The 10,361-nt window shown below is 39.8% G+C and overlaps 1 protein-coding gene across 12 annotated transcripts in view; it reads left to right on the top strand.

Annotated features, from left to right (window-relative positions):
* Nucleotides 1-7,013: 7,013 nt before the first annotated feature.
* Nucleotides 7,014-10,361, top strand: part of HNRNPC (heterogeneous nuclear ribonucleoprotein C) — a 46,041-nt gene continuing 42,693 nt past the window's right edge. For 5 of the 12 annotated variants that reach the window (XM_039869869.1, XM_039869860.1, XM_039869861.1 and 2 more), the window contains exons 1-2: nucleotides 7,015-7,167; nucleotides 7,761-7,806. The gene's annotated coding sequence lies outside the window, so the exon portion shown is untranslated. Of the gene's footprint in view, nucleotides 7,168-7,760; nucleotides 7,807-10,361 lie in introns of all 12 variants that reach the window. The other 7 variants (XM_039869873.1, XM_039869866.1, XM_039869867.1 and 4 more) reach the window with 4 other exon arrangements.

Here is a 10,361-nt window from a genome sequence, read left to right as displayed (position 1 = left end):
GTATAGTGTTGGGTAAATTAGAGAGCTCTGTGAGGTTTTAACTAAGTGTTTTGTCTGGGTTCATCAAAGACCACCTCCTCACACTTCAGTGGAAGGTGCTTATGTCATCCTTGGATGATGGAGGATGCAGAGGGAGAGAGGCGATGATGATTGTACCAGTAAAGTCTTATTTGACTTGTTGAATGGATAAAGTAGATGGCTAGGTAGGCTGAGGTTATGTAGGGTGATAGATATTGAAGGCAGTATTCAGCTAATAACTTAGGTAAAAAGTAAATGAGGCATTTCACAGCTGTTAACTGCTGTTTTTCTTCTCCTTTTCAACAAATGGCTTGGATTTGGGAGGAGGTAAGGTAGCAGGGGGCACTTTATCCCAATAATACCTCCAAGCACATAAAGCTTTCTTCAAGAAGTATTGCTTCTTGAATTAGAAACAAAATTTCAGTTTCGTTGTTTTCAGTTCTTTGTTTAGCCTTAGGTAAAGAGTTTCCTTACCTCTTCTCCCACTCCCGCTCCATTACTGGAGTCTGACTCATGGCTTTCTAATTATACACAGCCACCCAATAGAAGTATTCAACTTTAAAACTGAGAGGTTGTTTAAAGTAGGAAGAAGAGATCAAGGGAACATCCCACTCTCCATCTCATCCACCAAAGGTTATAGAACCTTAAAACCAGATAATCATAAATGTTTATCATCAATATGCTATTTAGTATTCTGACTTGTATTATGATATTTCTGCACTGGTTTTCTCACCTTTAGTAAGTTCTAATTTACTTGATGGAGGAACTGGTTGTTAATTATTCTTGTATCCTCCACCTCCACCCCAGTTAACATAGGGGTGAACTATTGGAAACATAAATAAGTAGTTCATGACAAAGATCATGCAATTAAACTGATTTCTGGTAAAATGAAAATAAGTAGTTTTCATTAACATTTTATAAACTTTTTTCTATGAGAACGAGTAATAAAACATTTAAGGTGTTTATTGTTGGTTACTTAAGTCAAGAATTACAGGTCAACCAAGCCTCTGGGTCCTTCTGAGTAAGTGCTATATAAAATATATAATAAAGAAAAGACGGTCTACCTGTTTGTCCTGAGAAAATAGTAATTTCCCCTATAAATAACTTAATGATTAATTTAATACAAAAGACACTTTCTGTTTAAGGCCCTGTGATATGTAATAAGCAAGGGGAATACTGAGAGGAATAAGAATGAAACTCTGCCATCAAAAAACTTACCACCCAAGAGGGAGAAGGGATGAGTGTAAAATTAACCAGTGCTATGAGGTAGTTTTAAGTAAACTGTAATGTGGCAACTGAGCTGAGCTTTAAGCTCATAGAGGATATTTTCCCTCTGATTATTTGTTCAAAGTTGACAATTTGGAAATATAGAAAAGTACAAGGAAGTGGGGCGGGGGGGAGCACATGCCCCACAAGGAGAAAACCACTATTGACATTTTAGTATATTTCTTCTTACATGCTTTTCATTTTTGCTTTTTAAATTAGTCTAAAGCAACACATGCATGCATATGGCAAAAAATTCAGTGTAGAAAGGCATACTATTGAAAACGTTTGTCAACCACAGTTCTCTGGCTCTAATCCAATGCCAACAGAAGTCCCCAGTTTGAGGTTTGGTAAAGGGAGACTTTATTCAAGTGAAGCAGCTTAAGTGTTAACCTAAGGTATTATAGCCCAAATAGGGGAAAAGCAGCTGAAAGTGTATGCCTCACCAAGACTGAGGGGAGGCTGGTTTATATAAAGAGGTGCCTGCCTCTTGGTCTATTTCTATGCAAATGAGAACTCCAAATCCAAATGTTTGATTGGCCCAATTAGCACTGAACTGATTGGTTGGAATTACCCATTCTGATTGGTCATTATGGAGCTGCTCTAACTAGTGTGTAAAGATGAAAATGAGAATATAGCTATGTAGCTCTGATTGGACAGAGAAAATCTCAGTCATTCGTCCAAATATAATACCAGGAGCTTCTTTATAAGGGTGGACTCATATGGCAGGAACACAGTGCAAGAGAGTTGGCAGCTCAAACGGTGGCTTTTCTATGAAATGCAGTGTGTGTGAGAGGCCCCTAGTAAATAATGGCTGCTAGACTTTTATTATAAACTTGGGCCCAGTTAACCATGAGTCCTTTTTGATAGGTACATTCCTTCTTGGGGTCAACATGGTAAAAGTTTCACTCCCCAAAAGTATATTGAAATAAATTTCTAGGCTCCAGATAGAACCATTCCTGCCAGGTGAACTGAATTTCCATGTTCCTGTGAAAGCTCTACTTGACTAGAAACGCAGTATATCCAGTCATCCAATTACCAAACACCTTGCCAACTATGGGCTCTATACTTCCTTCCTTATTCCTTGATCTTTCTAAATAAGGTCAGGTAACTAACCCCAGGCAATCATGCTATTTCTGCTTTGCTGTTTCAAACACTGTAAAAGTCTCTCTTGCCGGAAATCTCTCAAGAAGAGTGCTCCACTGCCTGTGAGGCACTATCCTCCTCCAATCCATGGATTGTTTTCCCTTGAAGGACATCAAACTCATTAAGAAATGGTTTAAGTTTTGTCATTTGACAGGTAACTGCATGCTTCCTTTTGAATCAGTAATTCAGAACTAATTTAAAACTAATGCATAAAACTACATTCACATATATATATATAGCCCTTAAAATGTATACAGATAAAATTACATTATTTAGTGTTCTGCACCTTGGTTTCCCTGACAGCACAGAGAAATTTCCCTCATTGTTAGTACAGTGTCGTGGCCGCCAACCTCCAATAGACACACGGACCACCAGAAACCAGTGAGTTATAGGAAGCACATTCTTTATTCAGCCAGCTGGGTCTGCCAGGGGTACGCAGACCCCAAATTAAGCAGCCCTGAAATGTAGAGGTACAGAGTTGTTAAGCCCTAAATCCCATTCCTCATTCTGTCTTAACATGAAAGTCTATTTTTCTTCTATTTACTAACTGTCAACCCACAGGTAGGTTGTGCAAACTGGGGTACAGAAGCAGAAAGCTTATTGTTAGAATGTTATGTTCCCATGGGTGATAACTATGTTCCAATGGGTGATAGCCTATGTTCCCATGGGCGATAGCCAAGCAGTAATTTTCCAGCCAGCACATTCCCCACTGGCCTTAGCAAAAAATCAAATCCTTGATTCTTCATGCAGAATTTGCTCATAGCCTTTATTTCGTAATACTAAAAGTTTAATAGAATTAATTCTCTTCTTTATATATGCAAACAAGAAATTAAAGAAACATGGGCCAAAAGTTAATGAGAGGAGGAGGAGGATTAAAGGTCTAGCTACAGCAGATAGGAGGTTTCTTAGCTATGGTGACCAATTGAACATCCTATGAAACCAGTTATCTGATTCTAGTTTTTGTTTTTCCCTGGCATCTAAATTTCTCTGTACTAGTAATAAACTTTCTCTAATTATTCCAGAGTTTTTGGCATAGAAGCAACAGGTTTCACCTAGAGCCATACATAATCTGTCTTGTTCTAAGAATAATAAATCTAAATCTCTTCTATTTTGGAGGACTACTTCTGCTAGTGAATCGACTTGAAGTTCTAGCCTGCTGAGGTCAGTTAAGTTTAGGGGAGCTCCTACCCTGACATAGTAAGGGGGTTTTGGGTTTAGGCACAATCAGCAATCTTGTCTTATGTCTGGGGTGGTCTTATTTAAGACCTTGTGTATTGTCGTTAGCAAAGTTATTAATGCTCCTTCTGGTTTTGGTTGTGGCTGGTCGAATGCCTGGGCTAAAGAGGAAAAAAGGAAGAAACAGAGGGTTAGACTTATGTATGCTTGAGTCTTAGTTTTAAGGGCCCGTCTTCCTGAGCTGTCCACTCTCGTGCTGCCTTCACGTGGGAGTGATGAATCCATGATGGGATGCCGTCTACTTTAACTGCAGTGGACGTCGTCAGGTTGACAGTGAAGAGTTCTTTCCATTTGGGTTCTAGTCCCTTGGAAGAGAACTTCTGGATCCACACAGAGTCCCCAGGCTGAAACTAATGGGGAAGTCCGTCCCCGGGGCCGAGTGGGCAGCACGAATCCGGGACTAAATCTCCTTCTGTACACTTTGAAGGGCCTGTAGAGACTTAAGTGAGACAAGGTTACATAGTTCTGCCTTTTTCTTATCTTCTATTCTAAGTACTAAAGGTGGGGGTTTTCTAAAGAAACTTTCAAATGGGGTGAATCCATTAATATATGGAGTATACCTGGCTCGGAGAAGAGCAAAGGGGAGAAGTTCTATCCAGGTCCCACAAATTTCTAATCCTAACTTGACTAATGTCTCTTTTAGGGTCCGATTCATTTGCTGTACTTGGCCTGAACTTTGGGGCCGGTAGGCTCAGTGGAGTTTCCATTGCAAATTTAGGTAGCTAGGCAATTGTTATGATATGTTTACTACGAAGGCTGGCCCATCATCCGACCCTAAAGTTCTGGGGAGACCAAATCAAGGGAGAATTTCATTTAGTAGTTTCTTAGTAACTACTAAGGCAGTCTCTTTCCTGGGAGGGAAGGCCTCTACCCATCCTGAAAATGTGTCTATAAAAACAAGTAAATATTTGTAGCCCCCCACTTCAGTGAAATCTACTTCCCAGTGGTCCCCGGATAAGTTTCTCTTTCCCTATGCCTAGGTTCTTCTATCTTCTCCTTCTTTGGATTAACTTGGGCACAAGCTGGGCATCGTGAGGCAATCTCCTCTGCAGTTCTTCTCCCTTCTAATAAGTGAAAGTAGGAGTCTAAAGCTTGGAGCATTTTAGTTCGCCCTAGTTGTGTGGTCTGGTGTAGTTGGTGGAGAAGAGTCCTTCCAAGGGCCGTGAGAGCCCAATTTTTCCATCTGGGGTCGTCCACCACCCCTGTTGGTTCCTAGTGGCTCCCTTATCTTGAAAATATATGTTCTTTTCCACCGTATAGGTCGGAGATGGAGGCAGTTCTGGGTAAGGGGCAACAGTCAGTAGATGTGATAGGGGCCCCATTGGCCTTGTGGCCACTGTTCTTGTCTCTGCATCAGCTCGTCGATTTCCCTCAGTCTCGGGACTATTCCCTTTTTGATGCCCTTTACAAAGAACAATAGCAAGAGTCTTAGGCATCTATATGGCTTCAGGTAAGGCTAAGATCTCCCCTTTGTTCTTGATGTCCTTCCCAGCTGAAGTCAGAAGCCCTCTTTCCTTGTAGATGGCTCCATATACATGTGCAGTGGCAAAGGCGTATCGGCTGTCAGTGTATATTGTGACTGCCTTATCCTTTCCCCACTTAGTGCCTCAGTGAGGGCGATGAGTTCTGCCTTTTGAGCAGAAGTCCTATGGGGAAGAGCTTGTGACCAGATGGTGCCAGTTAGAGTTACGACCACTGCCCCAGCAATCATGCTATTTCTGCTTTGCTGTTTCAAACACTGTAAAAGTCTCTCTTGCCGGAAATCTCTCAAGAAGAGTGCTCCACTGCCTGTGAGGCACTATCCTCCTCCAATCCATGGATTGTTTTCCCTTGAAGGACATCAAACTCATTAAGAAATGGTTTAAGTTTTGTCATTTGACAGGTAACTGCATGCTTCCTTTTGAATCAGTAATTCAGAACTAATTTAAAACTAATGCATAAAACTACATTCACATATATATATATAGCCCTTAAAATGTATACAGATAAAATTACATTATTTAGTGTTCTGCACCTTGGTTTCCCTGACAGCACAGAGAAATTTCCCTCATTGTTAGTACAGTGTCGTGGCCGCCAACCTCCAATAGACACACGGACCACCAGAAACCAGTGAGTTATAGGAAGCACATTCTTTATTCAGCCAGCTGGGTCTGCCAGGGGTACGCAGACCCCAAATTAAGCAGCCCTGAAATGTAGAGGTACAGAGTTGTTAAGCCCTAAATCCCATTCCTCATTCTGTCTTAACACGAAAGTCTATTTTTCTTCTATTTACTGTCAACCCACAGGTAGGTTGTGCAAGTGGGGGTACAGAAGCAGAAAGCTTATTGTTAGAATGTTATGTTCCCATGGGTGATAGGCAAACAGTAATTTTTCAGCCAGCACAACAGCTGGTCCTATTCCATTCAGTGCACAGCTACTATAATATAACCAGGACTGGCATGCGATGATTTGAGTGAATAGATCCAAGAGCCATTTCAGGATGAGGAGAATTAAGGGGCTAGATTGTGGCGGGGAGAGGGGTAGGCAGATGGCTAGGCCAATTCGGTTGGAAGGCATAGGGTATTAGAAGGTGAGATGACTTGGAGCCTTAGGATGAGTATTTCAGGTCAACAGTTTAGACTTCCTTTACTTTTTGTAGTTAAGAGAAATAGGGAAGTTAGTTGGTTTGGATAAAATATGGATTGTCTAAAGAAGGGTTGACAGGCTAAGAAAAGTTGTCCAGGAGGGAACTGTCATTGGCGTCTGGAAATGAGAAGCGATTTACGGTTGGAAAAACTGCAGGGCTAGTTAGTTTCCACACACAGCTTATTCTTTACTGTTCCCTCTCCATTCTAAGCCCTTTCTTTTACCCACACCACACAATGGAGGAATCATTAGCGCTTCTCCTTTTTCCTAGGCCTGGGGGTAGGGCAGATACTGCTTGAGCCCGCTACCTACCAAACTCCCGCCCTTCCTCCCTCCCCCACGCGCCGCGGGAATTCCAAGATTTAGGCGGTCCTTCCATTAGGCGATCTAAGGAGCGGAGATAGGATATGGCGGCCGCCAATCAGACCACTCGGATACCCGGATGTGAAGCTGTGAGCGATACAAAGGCAAGTTTCTACCCAGAGCTTCGTCAGGTACAGTGGCCAATAAGCGTTTCTCAGGGGATAAGTGACAGGAAAAGTAACCAGTTACAAACTAGTTTTTCCCACGCATGTGGAAATTCTTTTGCTTAGTCTAACCCACTACTGATTATGATTGGGCAAAAATTTGAAGAGCGGTAGAATACCCCAATTAGAAGCGGGAGCGAGAAAAATCTCAGCCAATAGGAAGATGCCCAGGAATGGGGCGGGGGATAGGCCTTCGCCTCGGCGGCAGAGGAGATACGGGGGCCATTTTGTGAAGAGACCAGCGCTGAGCGGTTGCGGCCGCGTTGCCGACCTCGAGCAGCAGTCGGCTTCTCCACGTAGAACCTGGGAGTAGGAGATTCAGAATCGAATCTCTTCTCCCTTCCCCCTCCAGGTAAGTGGAGGAGGCGGAAGCAGGGGAGGCGCTGGGTTCCTCCGGGAGCGCGAGGGGATGTGGGAGAGAAGACGAGGGAACCCTCCCCTCGGTAGAATAACCAGGCCCCCCATTTATTCTGTTTTGCACTGGGGTATTAGGATTTATGGGGGAGAGAGTTTTATAGGCCTCAGCCCTTGCGTAGATTTAACCTAGTGTCTTCTAAGCCATGATCGGCAGGGAAAACGTCTTTTTCGTTCTTTCTGTGTTAACGGCTGCTTTCCTTTCGTTTTCTACGACCATGAGGACTCGGAGAGATAATGAAAGGGAAGATCGAGATGCTGATTAATGTAGTTCAAGTTAACATAGTGCTAATGCCTACTGTGAAATTTTAAAATTGGGCGGGGGATGGGGAAGGGTTACCAAGTAGACATTGTACCGCAGGACATAAAAATAATAAATATTGCAACAGTAGATTTAGTATTTTACTGATTACTTTTTATTATTTTTCTGAGAAAATGATGGACCCGGAATGGAAGTATTTTCAGTTTTTTAAAATTGTAATCCACTTACATATTAACAGTAATTAAATCTGGCTTGCTTTTCATCTGCAGGTTACAAATCATTTGAAATATATAAGTTAGTGGAACTTTGCTTGAGGTAGGTATTACTATTTTTCTCAGAAAGAAACTGAGACATGATAGTGTTGGTTGTCAGAGTCTTACTAGCTATTGGCATACTAGGCACTAAAAGCACTAAATTTGAATCTTTAAAGGAACTTAATTAAAGCAACCCTAGCAGTAACTGGAAATTCCCAACTGCACTTGGGAAAGAAAATTAATTACGAGAATTGCATTTGTTTTTGCTATAACGTCCAAAGGTGATAAAGTTTAATTGTCAAGATATTCTGGAATTAATTCTCCAGACAATCTTAACTGGCAAAAATGTATAACTTCATACTTTTTAATAAGCAAGTATTATGTGCCTACTATTTGCGAGGTCCTGAACCATTAAAAATTTTTGCCAAATTTATAAAAATTACATAGCTTTTTCGGTGGTATCAAATTCCTTTATCCAAGAAATCGCTTTTTTATTCTCATGTAAGATTTAATTGCTTTTAATTTCCATAATGTTTTTCTCACAAAAATAATGTTATTTACCAATACTGCAGGGGAAATTCATCCTTTAAGAAACCTATTCGATAGGAAATACTCTTTTTCTAGATTGATAAGCATTTGTCGATTCTTCACTATGTAGATAATGATAGGAATTGAAAATATCGCCTTTTTAATAAAATCCTAAACATGTCTATTTATCACATGGCCTTAAAACTAAAGTCGTTGTGAAGAATTGTTAGAAATGAGATAAGGGCACTGATTGATGAATTTAGGAAATCCTTTACCTAGTTAGAAATGTTGTTGGCAAAGAGAAATCCAAGATTTATATTTAAAAACAATTATTAGCGAATTGAAATTAATCGAAGGGCACTTTTCTTGCTTTGAGTGTTAGAAATATGGCTTCCTTGGGATCAGCATATACCAAGGTAAACAATTCTTTGAGTTAATATTCATCTGGAATGATTTGGCACCGGAATTAATATCTGAAACAGTTCTGGATGTGTCTTCAAATAGGTAGTCATTAGGAGCATTTGCGTGTTGGCTAGAGAGGAAGGATTTAAGAAGGATGATTTAGTTGCAGGTCTTCTCACCTTGTTTCCTATGCTCATCTCACGGGAATGCTTGGTGGTTGCTATTTTCCTTCTGAAGAGAATTTAAACAGCTTATATTTGTATTAGGTCTCTAGAGGGTTCACGTAGTATGTGACCTTGTTTTGGATGAAATTTCTGTTAGAAACATGGAATAAACTCCAAAATAGCTATTCTAATCTCAAAGATTAACTATTTTAAATGGTGAATGTGTGAAATGTTAACGGGAGTCTAACAGTTAAAGGAATCTAGGCCTAGAAGTTAGAGAACTGGATTTTGTTCTCTCCATGCTGATTTTTAGCTGTGTCAGGCAACTCAAACATTTGATTTCTGTAACTCATTTGTTGCCAGAAGACTGGAAAGGGTACAGAAAGTTTTACTATCAAAAGCAGTTTCTGTATATTATCAATTAATGTTAACTGCCTTTAATAATATCATTTCATCTTCAAGTAATTTTAGTACTTGTCTTTGGGACACTTTTCCCTGTACTTACTATGTATACTCATTCATTCTCATTGGAGTCAGAGAAGATTATGTTTTGTACATAATTAGATTTATTGGCAAATTGGTGAGAACCAAAACTATTTGATATAGCGTAATTGCATGTGTTCTTGTAGATACTAGAAAGGTGGAAAGGATTACTATAGGGTTCTTTCAATAATTTTCTTGAATTTACTTAGTATACTGTCAAGATGAGGCACTTTGTTTATAAAGATCTTAACTAGGGGACTGCGATTCATCATTAAACTCAGCAGATAAGCTGACATCAGACTCAAGAGGGCTAGTTAAAACATTGCTGGGCTCTCCACCACTAGAGTTTTTAATTAAGTCAGTCTGGAGTGGGCCTTGATAATTTGCATTTCTTACAAGTACTGTGTGATCTGGTTGGCAGACCTCCCTTTGAGAATATCCCTTTAGAAGAAGAAATCCTAATCTCCCAGAGGATTGACAAAGTAGTGGAATTTAGATATACTATTATTAAAAAGCATTAGAATTACATGCTGAAGTAGTTTGGTCTATATTTTTATGAGTGATAACATCAATGTTTAACATCTTGGGAGACATCTTTAATTTGAAAGATGTAAATGCTTTCTATTAACTGCTTCTTTAAGCTATGTCTTGTGTGACATACAAAGGCTTTGTTAGGTGAGCCACAAAATTAACATAACCTGAAAATTTTAAGTGCCATGTTTAGGCTATGACTGCAAGAAAGAAAACAATGTTTCGCCATTACTGTACACCCCAAACACTAACTCAAAGGAGGTAACATTCAAAAGAATACATTTTCTATAACTTTTTTTTATAATTTATACATTGTACGATTTAACACATCAAGTGTAAAAGCAACATACATATCATGCCTAAACTTCTCTGCTACTTTTATAAAATTTTAGAGTTATACCTGTTCTGTTTCTGTAGTTATACATAATTGACTAATGAAACACTTAAAAAACTCAGCTTAAAATTTTTTAGTTTACTGACATTTGGAGATGAGAAAAAACCTCATAGC

Source organism: Pteropus medius, unplaced genomic scaffold (assembly GCF_902729225.1).
Source record: "Pteropus medius unplaced genomic scaffold, Ma_sr-lr_union100, whole genome shotgun sequence".
In the NCBI taxonomy this organism is placed as follows: Eukaryota; Metazoa; Chordata; class Mammalia; order Chiroptera; family Pteropodidae; genus Pteropus; species Pteropus medius.
Note: the sequence above shows the minus strand (reverse complement) of the source record. Positions and strands in the feature narration are given on the sequence as shown.